Source organism: Bos grunniens, chromosome X (genome assembly GCF_055505025.1).
Source record: "Bos grunniens cultivar Pamir isolate PY7600 chromosome X, Bosgru_T2T1.0, whole genome shotgun sequence".
Taxonomy (NCBI): Eukaryota; Metazoa; Chordata; class Mammalia; order Artiodactyla; family Bovidae; genus Bos; species Bos grunniens.
Genome location: NC_141194.1, coordinates 68,979,565 through 68,993,743, shown reverse-complemented (window position 1 = coordinate 68,993,743; position 14,179 = coordinate 68,979,565). Strand labels below are relative to the sequence as shown.

Genomic DNA, 14,179 nt, shown 5'->3' with positions numbered 1-14,179 from the left:
AGGGTCCGAACGCGTGGAAAATGCCTAGCACCTCACGGGCTGGGTCGCCACTCCTCCCGCCCCGCCCCTTTCCGGCCGCCGCGCCCGGCTCTCGGCGCCCAGTGGCCGCTCTAGAACGCGGCCCGAAGGCGCCCGCTGGCTGCCATTGCACCGAGGCGCTGTCAGTCAGCGAGCGCGATTGTGGGACGTGCAGCTGCCGCCAGTCACGTCCAGCACGCAGCGAGCGGCTAGGAACTTTCGTGACTAGAGGCAGGAGGCGGTGCCGCCGGGCTAAGCGGCGGCGGGATCTGGAGCCAGTTGGCGCCGAGGGGCGGACACGGCTCGGGTTCCTGCGGCCGCACCGGAGGCAGCTGCAGAGCCCCGCAAACCCATGGCAGCCTCGGGGAAAACGTCACCCCACATCCCATGGAATTCCCGGCAACCCTATTCAGGATAGATGCAAATGAACCTCCTTGTGGAAAATTTCTGTTTTCCTGGCTCCCCCCAAAGGAATTCTCCGTAAGACTGCTAAGTGCCTTTAAGAATTGAGACCTTTCAGAAGTTGGGAAAGGCCCTGCTTCTCCCTTTCTCCCCTGCTTACCTTTTTTTGTAATAAGTGCAATGATTTGATTACAACGCAAAGCTAATGGCAAACACATAGAACATTTTTCACGTATTAACTCACATTGCTCACAAACTCTCAATCCTCATTTTACAGATGAATGAACTGATGCACAAAGAGGTTGCTTAGGGTTTCCGGTCTTGTAAATGGTGGATTCAAACCTAGACAGTTAAGATGTAGAGTTCATACACCTAACTATAGTATAGTACAGATACCACTTCTCAGGACCAGGCACTCAGGTCCAACATACTTACAGAGTTGGCTGGAATGAAATAATTTGAGTCAGAAACATAAAAATTTTCCACATGGCACTCAAGATCTGTGTAAGATGTAGGAAATATTAATTCATAGTGCACTGGTACTGAGACACAAGTTCAAAGTTATAAGCATTCGTTTCTTTCAATCCTGTCAATGCATATTTGGGAAATCTCCATGGAGTTATTTCCAACTGAGTCTGAATTTGAGATGGGCCTGCTGGCCTCCTGGTCATCAGCTCTGCATACGTTGAGTACTCATTTCACTCCACCTGGGTTGTTGCTGTAGTAGTCGGAAGCAATTCCTTTTGCATAAGATAGAATAGCAACCAAGGGTATCAGCAAGCATATAATCTGACAGACTGAATTTAATAACAGTTCTCAATTATTGAGTGCTTGCTCTATGCCAGACACTGTACTAAGGATTGAACATACCTGACTCATTTACTCCTCACAATAGCTTTCTGAAGTAGGTACTGTTATTGTCTCTGTTTTACAGATGAGAACATGGAAGCTCAAAAAAGATAAGGAAGATTTTTCCACTACAGATTTGAAGGAGCATCAGATATGCAAAGATCCTAAAATGGGAAAGAGCATGAGACAACATAAAAAGTCCAACATTGCTGGAAAGTAGAGTTGAAGGAAGAGAGGTCTAAAACTATACTGATGAGGTAAAGCAAGGGGAGACCAGATGCTGTGGGCTTAACAAACATGATAAAGATGTGATTTTTATCCTAAAGAGCTATGAGAAGCTATTTGTTGTGACCACTGTTACCTTGAATTCGTGATATATAAAGAACTCTCAAAACTCAATGTTAAGAAAACAATTTTTTTTTAATGGTCAAAGGATTTAGTGTGTGCATGCTCAATTGCTCAGTCTGTCCAACTCTTTGCAACCCCATGAATTGTAGCCCACCAGGCTCCTGTGTTCATGGACGCTTCCCTAAATACAATATACAGATAACAAATTAGCACATAAGAAAATGTTTAATATCATTTGCTATTAGGGAAATGCAAATTAAAACCACAATGAGATGCAACTTTGTATCTATTAAGGTGGCTAAAATAAAAATAATAATACCAAGTGTTGACAAGGATGGAGGGCCACTGGAACTCTCCTACATTGCTGGTAGAAATGCAAAATGGTACAGCCACTCTAGAAAACAGCGTGGCAGTTTCTTATCAAATTAAACCTATACTTAGCATATGACCCAGCAATCCCACTCCCAGGTATTCACCCTAGATGTAAGGTATAGTTCGGGCCGAGGCAGAAAGAGGAAAGACGACCTCAACAGAAGTAGGTTACCTTTATTCAGACAGTCGGCCTAACGACCAGGCTGAGGGCAGAGAGGGATCAGGGAGGCTCCATATTTAAAGGGAGGTTTGTGGAAGCGGTAAGGGAAACGTTAATCAGGCGGGATGTTTTGGGTAGTCTTTAGTTGAGATGGCATTTGTAGTTGGGCAGGGGCTGATAAGTTTTCTGGACAGGTGTAGGGGGTGGAAGGTTTCTGGACAGGGGGTGATAAGTCCCAGATAGATGCAACCGGCCTGGAGCATCAGGGCCTAAACTTCTGTTTTGTTTTCTCTGAAGTTAGATGATTAAGCAAGGGCCTTTGAAACCATTGTTTTCTTTCCTAGGCCCCAAAGACTCCTTTATTCCAGACCCTGAAATCATAAAAAATAAAAAAATGGGGAAAAGGGTGCCGTATCTCTCTGGCTACTTCCTGCTGGATAGGGGTGACAATTTTTGGGTCTGAAATGGAGGATCGCCCTAGGGCCCAGGGTCTCCTTTTGCTGAGCTTGGGGTGAGGCTCTCGAGAAGAATGGTCTTGACCTGATCTCGAGAGATGGCCTGAATCCATTCTTGGAGAAACCTTTGAAAGAGATTGAAGAAACAGGGTCCAAATAAGAGGAATAGAATGATAAGTACCAGTGGCCCCAGGAAAGGGAGCAACCAAGGGAGGACCTGTTGGAACAGGTTTTGAGGGCTGTAAAGGTTTTGTAACTCTTTTCGGCGGCATTCAATTCTGTCTCTAAGTTCTTTGATTCTGCCCTGGACTGTGACCATTTCATTAACAAAATAGCAGCAGTCCTCTCCTAGGAAAAGGCAGGTCCCTTCTCCCTTTTCTGCGGTGAGAAGGTCTAGGGCTCACCTATTTTGAAGGGCCACAGAAGCTAATGAGTTAATTTGTCTTTGAATTGAAACGAAGGACTCCACTACCTGCTCCATGTCTTCATTAGGTTCCTGGGACAGCTTGTAGTAGAAATGGGCAGAGGTAGCGATGCATCCAATCCCAGTGCCTAGGGCTGCTGCTATGCCAGTCCCAATCAGGAGAGGGGCTATGACAGCTCATCTTTTCCTGTGGGAAAGTTCCCCTTGGGGGTAGAATATTTGTTCTACCTCTTCTTCTTTGAGGAATGTTAGGCCTGGGGTCAGGAAGACCAAGATGCAAGGTCCGGGGTAGGGGGGGGTGTGTCCAACGGGAGACATGAATATGCATAGGTCCCGCAGAGAATGAAGATTCCCGGATAGGTACAATTATTTGTGCTGTTCCAGAGAACCCAAGTGGAACAGAAGGAGGGAGCAGAGTTTGTAAGACCAGTGTAGTTGGGACTAGAGTAGTTAATACAGGTTAGGTTTGAAGAGGCTGAGAGTAAGACATTGTCAGAGACTGGCCCAATGAGTTGTGTAGTTTTTTGTTGGGAAGGGGAGGTATAGTTGCCCTGTAACAGCCAGGTTGAAGGTAAAGGAATTGCTATGTGCAGTGAGGGAGACAGTGACATGCATATCCAACACTGGGATGTGTGTTGTGTGTACTGGAAGAATTGGAAGGAAGAGTTGAGAAGGCAGGTAAGGTGTTGGTTGCCAGAGGGAGGTTTTAGGAGAGGCCGTAATTGGGAAAGAAGGTCTAGGCATTTATAAGGCTCAGGGGTTGCCTGTAACCAGGAAATTATGTTCTTTATGACTTGTTCTTGTTTCTTTTCCCGATTTTTATCTAGTACCCCGCCCCCGTCTGAGTACCCCCAGTGATTAATGGGATAGAAACATATGTTTCTTCCATTTGGCTTATGGCAGGTACTCACAAAACTCCCTCTCTTTTGTACTTTAACAGTGAGTAGGAATTTGGACTTCCCACCCCCAAGGTTCATGGTGCATGGCTTTGGAGCTGTATTATAACATGAGGAATGTACATAGGAATAAATGTCAGAGCAGGGGCAGGGAGTAGCCAGAAGGCTGGGGAGTGCAACAAGGATAAGGAACAGAGGAGTCATGGGCTGTTAGTTAGGCAGTGCAGAGGAAATAGTACCCTAGGAGTAGAACACAGCTAGCAACATAGGCAATACCCATGGAGAGATGAAGGATAGGTGGCCAGTCCTGAGGGGAGACAGTTACTAGGCCTATAGCAAGGATTAAGATTAAGAGTGCTATTATAGTTAGAGAGACAGGGAGAGGCCAGTCAGGGCGAGGGGAAGAAGGCCCCAAGTTGGTGGTTGTTTGAATCTGAGGAGGAACAGTGTTCATTAGGCTGTAGAATGATGTAGAGAATGAGAGTAAAGAAATCAATTTCATCTGGAGTCAGGTTGTAGAAGGTTCCCTGGAGCCACAGTTGAGACACCAGTGTAGTCATGTCTTTGAAGGAGGTTCCTGTCGGGGCGCTGGTCCAGAGGTCTTGTAGTAGTTGGGTCAGGAACAGTTGTAGGTTGAAGAGAGTCCAGGTCATTCAGTGTCTTCTTGGATGGTTGACAGAGGTTGTTGCCGGGTGAATTTTAAGGAGGTGGGCCTTGTGAGGGAGACCTGATAGTTGTCTGTTAAGGAGAGCAGCACAGGATCAGAGGTGACCTGTTTTAGGCGAGAGAGGTGTACCCAGGAGGTGACCTTCTCAAGTTTAGCTGCAGTTGGGGTAAGGAAGATGATTTTGAATGGTCCCTAACACTTTGGGGTTAGGTCACCCTGGGGATTATCAGACAGATAGACCATGTCCCCAGTTTGTAAAGGGATCAGGGAGGCTTGGGGGTCAGGGGCAGGCAAGTTGTGGTTGACGTATTTCCAGAGGGCATTGCGGAGTTCTGCCAGCAGAGGGGAGTATAAGAAGCTTGGTATGAGAGGAGGTTCGGGGGGGAGTCCAGGAGGGAGCATGGGCCTTCCATACATCACCTCAAAGGGGCTCAGCCCCAGGGGCTTTCTGGGCAAAGTCCGTATTCTGAGGAGAACAATTGGGAAAAGTTTAGTCCAATCCAGATGTACTTCGAGGGTTAGTTTGGTAAGGATTCCTTTGATTATTCTATTCATCTTTTCTACCTTTCCTGAGGACTGGGGATGGTATGGAATGTGAAATTTCCAGGGTATCTGTAAGAAATGGACAAATTGTTGGGTGACTTTGGATGTAAATTCCGGGCCATTATCAGACTGTAGGGATGAAGGCAGGCCAAACCTGGGGATAATTTCTGTGAGGAGGATTTGGGCCACAGTGTGGGCTCTTTTGTTTGTAATGGGAAATGCTTCTACCCATCCCAAAAAGTGTCCACAAGGACCAGAGGGTATCTGACTCTCCGGACCGGGGGCATATGAGTTAAGTCTATCTGCCAATCCTGTGCTGGGAGGCTGCCTCGTGTTTGAAGGGTTGGAAAGGATGTCGGTTTAAGGTTGGAATTGGGGTTAGTATGTTGACATGTTTGACAGGAGCGGGTAAGATTATCTAAATATTGTTGGTCAGCATTGGATATGGAGAAGTGGTTATGGAGGAACTGTTGGAGTGTCTTGGATGAGGGATGAAAAAGTGAATGTAGATAAGAGAGGATTTCTCTGGTGGTGAGAGGGTCGGGTGGAGTCAAAGCTAAGATGACAGGGGACTGGAGGAAAGGATGGGACAGTGCTATCTCCCTTCCTTCTGGTCTGCAACATTGTTGTAGGCTGATATGAGACTTCCCTTTTTATGTCCCCTACAGTGGAGGATGGCGGCTTTGTTTGGTAAGAGTGCTGCCTCTAGAAGTTTGTGGATGTGGTCTGAATTAATAATGGGGGATCCCTTTTGGGATAGGAAACCTTTCTTCTCCATATTAGGATGTTTGAGTGAAGTATGTTATAGGCATATTTGGAGTCTGTGTGGATGTTAACCCTTAGATTTTTAGCCAGAGTTAAAGCTCTGGTGAGAGCTATCAATTCTGCCTGTTGGGAGGTGGTGTGAGGTGGCAGAGGTGAAGCTTCAATTGTCTGGGTTTCGTGACTGTGACAAAGGTCCCCCTGGATGATGGCATATCCTGCTGCAAAGGGTGGGGATTTTTGAGAGCTGCCATCAACGAACCAGTGTGGGGTGTCTGGGTCTAGCATGCGCTGATCTGTTAAATGTTGGAAGGGGTTTTGGGTAAGATCTACTGTTAGGCTGCAGCTGTATAGGAGGGAGTCTGTTGTAGAGGATGTGGGTAATAAGCTGGCGGGGTTAAGGGGAGAGCAGGGGGAGAATGAGAGCTGAGGGTTGAGGGGAAAGGCATGTAGGGCCTGTACCCTGGAAGGGGGAAGGGAGAGGAAAGCCCCATGTGGTAGTAAGTCTCGGAAGGTGTGTGGAGAACAGACTGTTAAAGGGGCATGTCTAGAGAGTTTATTTGCTTCGGGTACGAGGGCTGTGATAGCCCCCATGGCCTGTATACAGGGAGGCCACCCCTTGGTCACCATGTCAAGCTGTTTTGATAGATAGGCTATGGGAGCCCAGGTGTCTCCAGCCCGCTGACACAGAAGTCCCAGGGCCTGTCCTTGGTTGGAATGTGCAAAGAGAAAGAATGGTCTGGTGTGATCTGGCAGGTGGAGAGTTGGCACTCAGAGGAGGCTCTGAGTGAGCTGGTGAAGAGGATTGGCCAGCAAGGAGGGGTTAAAGAGGGGCTCATCCAGACATCCTTTAGTTGCCTCATAGAGCGGCTTTGCAATGAGGGAGAAGTTAGGGATCCAGATACAGAAAAAATTTAGGAGGCCGAGGATAGACAGGAGTTCCCTTTTCGTTTTTGGAAGTGGACAGTTAATTAAGGCCTGGATACTATCTGGGGGACTAGTTCTTTGTTGATGGGATATGGAGAGCCCCAGGTAGGTGACGTTTGTCTGGGCTATTTGGGCCTTAGATTGGGGTACCCGATAACCCCAGGATCCCAGAGCCCCAAGGAGTTTGGCAGTATGTTGGAGGCAGAGTTTTCGGGTTGGGCTACAAAGGAGGAGGTCATCTACGTATTGGAGGAGATGACTCGGGGCTAGGTCGATTGTCTGTAGGTCCTTTTGTAAAGCCTGTCCAAAAGAGTGAGGACTGTCTCTGAACCCCTGGGGGAGAACTGTCCATGTTAGTTGTTGGGAAACGTGAGTCTCAGGGTCTTGCTAGGTGAAGGGCAAAAAGGGGTTTGGAGAAGGGGTGGAGAGTGATGGTGAAAAAGGAATCTTTGAGATCTAATACCGTGAAGTGGGTTACAGTCAGGGGTATAGTAGACAGAAGGGTGTAAGGGTTAGGGACTACTGGGAATGTTGATGTGATGGCCTCATTGACTTTTCGCAGATCTTGGACCAGTCTCCAAGAGTTTGGTCCCTTCCTTACTGCCAGAATAGGAGTGTTTTGTGGTGAATGGGTAGGAATTAGGATAAAGGCTTGAAGAAGACGGTCTATGATAGGCTTAAGTCCCTTGTGGGCCTCCGGGGTAAGAGAGTACTGCTGTTGGGTGATTATAGTCGAGGGGTCTTTTAGGGTAATGTGGACTCGGGGATGATGTTTGGCTATGGATGGGTGATCAGTGTCCTAGACTTGGGGGTCTAAGGGTAGATCCAAGGGAAGGTCAGGGGTGAGGGATAGGGACCGTCCAGGTGCCATCTGCATGCAGAATATAGAGACTGTATCGAGGGGGGTATGATAATAAAGACCCCTAATTTGGATAACAAATCTCTCCCTAGGAGTGCCATCGGGCACTGAGGCATTATCAGGAATGAGTGTATACGTGTCAGTTTTCCAAACTGACAGAGTGATGGAGGGCTGATTTTTGGCCTCAGGGGAACTCCAGAGACCCCCTTGATTGTGAGTTCTGAGTCTTGAGTTGGGCCAGAGTAGGAAGTTAAGAGAAAGTGGCTCCAGTGTCTACTGTAAAAGAGGTCTTTTTTCCAGCCACTACTCCGTCTACCCTAAGTTCCGAGCTCGTGTTTGGGACACGGGCCAGGGGGCTGGAACCCAGGCCCCATCATTGGAACAACTCTCGTAGGGTTGGGCTGGGGTTCTGGGGAGAAGTGGGGATTTCCCCAGAGGCGCCAGGGCGTCCCTGTGGACATTCCACTCTCCAGGTCTGGGAGGTGGGGACCTCCCCAGGCGTGCCAGGGCGTCCCTGGGGAGAGTCCATCTTTCAGTGTCCCCATTGGCCACAGGTTGGGCTGCTTTTGTGGGGACCGCGAGTTTGGGCATGCCTTTGCCCAGTGTCCTGACTCTGCATTGGAAGCAGGGTCTGGGGCGTGGGCGGGGGGGCGGTTTAAGCCCCATTCTGGGATGACTTGGGCCAGGCTGATCTCTTCCCTTAATTGCTGCTGCCAAAAAGACATATTTAGCTTTTCTCTCACATTCTTTTTCTATCTTAGCCTCCTCCTCCCTATTATTGAACACCTTGAAGGCTACTTTTAGAAGGTCTCTTTGAGGGGTCTCAGGGCCCTTTTCTAGTTGTCAAAGCTTGCTTCTGATGTCAGGGGCAGACTGGCTGATGAATTGAATGTGAAGGTAGAGTAATCCAGCGGGGGTGGTGATATCTAGGTTGGTATACTTCTGGACTGCCTCTGTGAGGCATGCCAAGAATAAGGCTGGATTTTCGTCTGCCCCTTGGGTGACTTCTCTGACTTTAGCATAATTGACATGGATATGAGTATTTTTCTGCATTCCTTCTAGAATGCAGGTAATCATATGATTGAGTCTCCTGATACCTGGCTCACGGGGCTGGTAAGTCCAGTGGGGATCTAACTGAGGCACCGCCTCATCAGCAACTGGGCTATCCCAGTCTTGGTTATGTAAATGATCAGCATGGGCTTTTGCAGCTTGCCAGATATGGTCTTTTTCATCAGGGGTGAGAGTGGCATTTAGAATATAGTATATGTCACTCCATATGAGGTTATAGGCCTGGGAGAGTCTCAGGAATTCTTTTCTGTATCTGGTAGGATTTTCAGAAAATGATCCTAACTTTTCTTCTATCTGGCTCATATCTGACAATGAAAATGGCACATGGACTCGGGTGGGGCCCTCTGGTCTTACCACCTCTCTCAGGGGAAACATGTGTTGCATACGTGACCGTGTGGCAGGGGAGGAAGGAAGAGGGGAAGATGGGCTCCATAAAGGACAAAAATGGTATGGACTTAATAGAAGCAGAAGATATTAAGAAGAGATGGCAAGAATATACAGAAGAACTGTACAAAAAAGATCTTCACGACCCAGATAATCACGATGGTGTGATCACTGACCTAGAGCCAGACATCCTGGAATGTGAAGTCAAGTGGGCCTTAGAAAGCATCAATACGAACAAAGCTAGTGGAGTGATGGAATTCCAGTGGAGCTATTTCAAATCCTGAAAGATGATGCTGTAAAGTGCTGCACTCAATATGCCAGCAAATTTGGAAAACTCAGCAGTGGCCACAGGACTGGAAAAGGTCAGTTTTCATTCCAATCCCAAAGAAAGGCAATGCCAAAGAATGCTCAAACTACTGCAAAATTGCACTCATCTCACACACTAGTAAAGTAATGCTCAATATTCTCCAAGCCAGGCTTCAGCAATATGTGAACCATGAACTTCCTGATGTTCAAGCTGGTTTTAGAAAAGGCAGAGGAACCGGAGATCAAATTGCCAACATCCGCTGGATCATGGAAAAAGCAAGAGAGTTCCAGAAAAACTATTTCTACTTTATTGACTATGCCAAAGCCTTTGACTGTGTGGATCACAATAAACTGTGGAAAATTCTGAAAGAGATGGAAATACCAGACCACCTGATCTGCCTCTTGAGAAATTTGTATGCAGGTCAGGAAGCAACAGTTAGAACTGGACATGGAACAACAGACTGGTTCTAAATAGGAAAAGGAGTACGTCAAGGCTGTATATTGTCACCCTGCTTATTTAACTTATATGCAGAGTACATCATGAAAAAAGTTGGACTGAAAGAAACACAAGCTCAAATCAAGATTGCTGGGAGAAATATCAATAACCTCAGATATGCAGATGACACCACCCTTATGGCAGAAAGTGAAGAGGAACTAAAAAGCCTCTTGATGAAAGTGAAAGTAGAGAGTGAAAAAGTTGGCTTAAAGCTCAACATTCAGAAAACAAAGATCATGGCATCTGGTCCCATCACTTCATGAGAAATAGATGGGGAAACAGTGGAAACAGTGTCAGACTTTATTTTTTTGGACTCCAAAATCACTGCAGATGGTGACTGCAGCCATGAAATTAAAAGATGCTTACTCCTTGGAAGGAAAGTTATGACCAACCCAGATAGCATATTGAAAAGCAGAGACATTACTTTGCCAACAAAGGTCCGTCTAGTCAAGGCTATGGTTTTTCCAGTGGTCATATATGGATGTGAGAGTTGGGCTGTGAAGAAGGCTGAGCGCCGAAGAATTGATGCTTTTGAACTGTGGTGTTGGAGAAGACTCTTGAGAGTCCCTTGGACTGCAAGGAGTTCCAACCAGTCCATTCTGAAGGAGATCAGCCCTGGGATTTCTTTGGAAGGAATGATGCTAAAGCTGAAACTCCAGCACTTTGGCCACCTCATGCAAAGAGTTGACTCATTGGAAAAGACTCTGATGCTGGGAGGGATTGGGGGCAGGAGGAGAAAGGGACGACAGAGGATGAGATGGCTGGATGGCATCACTGACTCGATGGACATGAGTCTGGGTGAAGTCCGGGAGTTGGTGATGGACAGGGAGGCCTGGCATGCTGTGATTCATGGGGTCGCAAAGAGTCGGACATGACTGAGCGACTGAACTGAACTGAGTCATAATTGCTCAGAATTGAAAACAACTTAGAAGTCCTTGGATGGATAAGCAAACAGATGTTCATACAATGAAATACTGCCCAGCAATACAAAGGTATGAACTATTGATACAAGTAACAACTTGCATGAACTTCAAGGGTATTATGCTGAATGAAATAAGGCACACTCACCAGTTACCTGGTGTGTAAGATTCCAAATGTATGACAGTCAGGAAAAGACAAAACTAGAGAGATGGAGATCTGATCAAGGACTGATCTGATCTGCCAAGGACTAAGAGCCAGTGGAATATGTGATTGCAAAGGAGATGCATGAGGAAGATTTTTGTGACAATCAAACACACTGTATACTGAGTGTGGTAGGGGTTGCATGAATCTATACCTGTATTAAAACTCTTAGCACTGTCCCTCAAATAAAGTACATGGAGGAAAAGAAAAGGCCAGTATTGCATAACTCAAACAGAACGTCTACCAGCTGGATTCAGCCCATGAGCTATGAAGTTTAACCTCTGCTCTTTAGTTTGCAGTGCTCATACTAAAATAAAGGACCTCAAAATAATCTACGGTGTTAGAAGTCAGGATAGTTATTTCCTTTGGGGAAGAGAGGTGGGTAGTGACGGACAATCCATATGAGGGTTTCTAGGGTGCTGATAATGTTCTGTTTTTTAATCTGAGTGAATTAGGGTAGCACCCCACTCCAGTACTCTTGCCTGGAAAATCCCACGGACGGAGGAGCCTGGTAGGCTGCAGTCCATGGGGTCGCTAAGAGTCAGGCACGACTGAGCGACTTCACTTTCACTTTTCACTTTCATGCATTGAGGAAGGAAATGGCAACCCACTCCAGTGTTCTTGCCTGGAGAATCCCAGAGACGGGGGAGCCTGGTGGGCTGCCGTCTATGGGGTCGCACAGAGTCGGACACGACTGTAGCGACTTAGCAGCAGCAGCAGCAGGGTAACAAACCTAGTTTGTCCAGAACAGAGGGGTTTCTCAAAATACAAATCTTTCAGTGCTGAAACCAGGACACCTTTAGGGAAATTGGAACATTTGGTCACTCCAGTGGGCATGTCCACTTTGTGAAAATTCATTGAGCTGTATATTTGTGATTCATGCATTTTCTATATGTGTGCTATAAAATACTTTGAACTGAGTACAGATGAGATCTGGTTAACACAGTATACACTAGAACTGTCATTTACAGTAGCATAAACTTAACTCAACTTAAAGGTTACATTATCATTTTTCTCAGTCATGTCATAGAGATAAAACTGTGGTAAATTAAACTTAGATCTTTTTTCACATGAACTGCTATTTACACATAGCAACACTTTTCTTCATATATACAAGTAATTTCTAAACTTAGACAGGACTTTAGATTTTTCCCCCCTATAAAAGTTCATCCTGCTTCTGCTCTTATTCTATTCTATTTTACTGAAATGTATCTTTGGATTGGGAAATTTAATATCTTAGCCTGGACCTGCATGATATTTTGCATGCTATTAAAAGGTATGAGGACTTCCCTGGTGGTCCAGTAGTAAAGAAACTGCCTGCCAATGCAGGGGACATGGGTTCCATCCCCGGCCTGGGAAGATTCCACATGTTGAGAGGCAACTAAGCCAGTGCACCACACCTACTGAGCCTTCCAGTCACAACCACTGAAGCCCATGTGCCCTAGAACCCATGCTCAACAACAAAGAATAGCCCTCAAAATAAGCCCAGGCACTGCACAGAAGAGTAGCTCCTGCTTTGCCCAACTAGAAAAACTCCACTCACAGCCAAAAATAAATAAATACACCCCAGGTTTAAAAATGGATGTGAGAGTTGGACCATAAAGAAACCTGAGCGCCAAAGAATTGATGCTTTTGAACTGTGATGTTGAGAAAGACTCTTGAGAGTCCCTTGGACTGCAAGGAGATCAAATCAGTCAATCCTAAAGGAAATCAGTCCTGCATATCCACTGGAATGACTGATGCTAAAGCTGAAGCTCCAATACTTTGGCCACCTGATGGGAAGAACTGACTTATTGGAAAAGACCCTGATGCTGGGAAAGATTGAAGGCAGGAGGAGGAGGGGGTGACAGAGGATGAGATGGTTGGATGGCATCACCAACTTGATGGACATGAGGTTGAGCAAACTCCAGGAGTTGGTGATGGACAGGGAAACCTGGCATGCTGCAGTCCTTGGGGTTGCAAAGAGTTGGACATGACTGAGTGACTGAACTGAACTGAGATTTAAAAAATAAAAGGTATGAAAGAGCTCTTATCCACCAAACTCTGTCCCCTTCACCCACCCTTGACATCATATATCAAAACCACCACTTTTTTCTGAGTAGCCCTTCCCTTTTTGACCCACCTAACAATAGAGTTCCGAAGCCTTAGAATACTTCTGTTGTTATAAATTCAATTAAATCTTACTCAAAGTACTTGGGAAATATATTACCGATTAAGGAGATTTTATGGTTAAACAAGTGTAGTGGCCATGTGACATGTCACTTAGAACTACCACCACCCCCATCCCTCACCCCTTCATCCCCCAATTTAGAAATGAGACACTTATTCCTAGCTGATGGAAATATTGGTTGCTGAACACTCATGACTGAGTACTTCCTCAGAAATTGTCCTGTGTTGCCCTTTCCTCTGCTGCTGCTTAGGTGCTTGGTTCTCCTGAGGAAGCTAAGGCCATTTTGTGGTGAGACCCTCACTTCATCTGGGTGACCAGCACCGCTCCAAGCAGCCTCCATCTAGCACTTGCATGCACTATGGCCTCCACCTTGGAGCTCACCTGCATCTATTCGGTCCTCATCCTGTGCGGGCTATGAGGTGAGGGTCAAGGTCACTGAGGATAAGATCAATGCCCTCATTAAAGCAGCCGATGTAAATGTTGAGCATTTCTGGCCATGCTTGTTTGCAAAGGCTTTGGCCAATGTCAACATTGGGAGCCTCATCTGCAAAGTGGGGGCTGGTGGACTTGATGCCAGCAGCTGGTGCTGCACCCATAGGAGGTCCTGCCCAATCCACACTGCTGCCCCAGCTGAGGACAAGAAAGTAGAAGCAAAGAAAGAAGAATTTTAAGAATCTGATGATGACATGGGCTTTGGTCTTTTTGACTAAACTTCTTTAGTAACACATTCAATAAAAACCTGAGCTTTTTGCTGCTAAAAAAGAAAGAAAGAAAGAAATTGTCCTATGTTGAACCTGCCTTGCTTAAGGTTATGCCCCCTTCTCAGGCGCAGCCCACACGCAGTGGTTGCTCAGTGAAGGTCACAAAAGCCTAGTTCCTTTGCTTCATTTCAGAACACTTCTGAAGGACTATCTTACTCTGTGAGATTGCAACCTCGAATTGCACCTTTTT

At 46.4% G+C, this 14,179-nt stretch overlaps 2 pseudogenes across 1 annotated transcript; one reads left to right on the top strand and one right to left on the bottom strand.

Moving 5' to 3' along the window:
* The first annotated feature begins 1,415 nt into the window (after positions 1-1,415).
* LOC147340672 (large ribosomal subunit protein P1 pseudogene) lies at positions 1,416-13,938 on the top strand (annotated as a pseudogene). The gene is made up of 2 exons (XR_015158792.1): positions 1,416-1,526; positions 13,479-13,938. The product of XR_015158792.1 is annotated as a large ribosomal subunit protein P1 pseudogene (transcript).
* Positions 2,490-3,823, bottom strand: LOC147340673 (syncytin-1-like; annotated as a pseudogene).
* Positions 13,939-14,179: the final 241 nt, after the last annotated feature.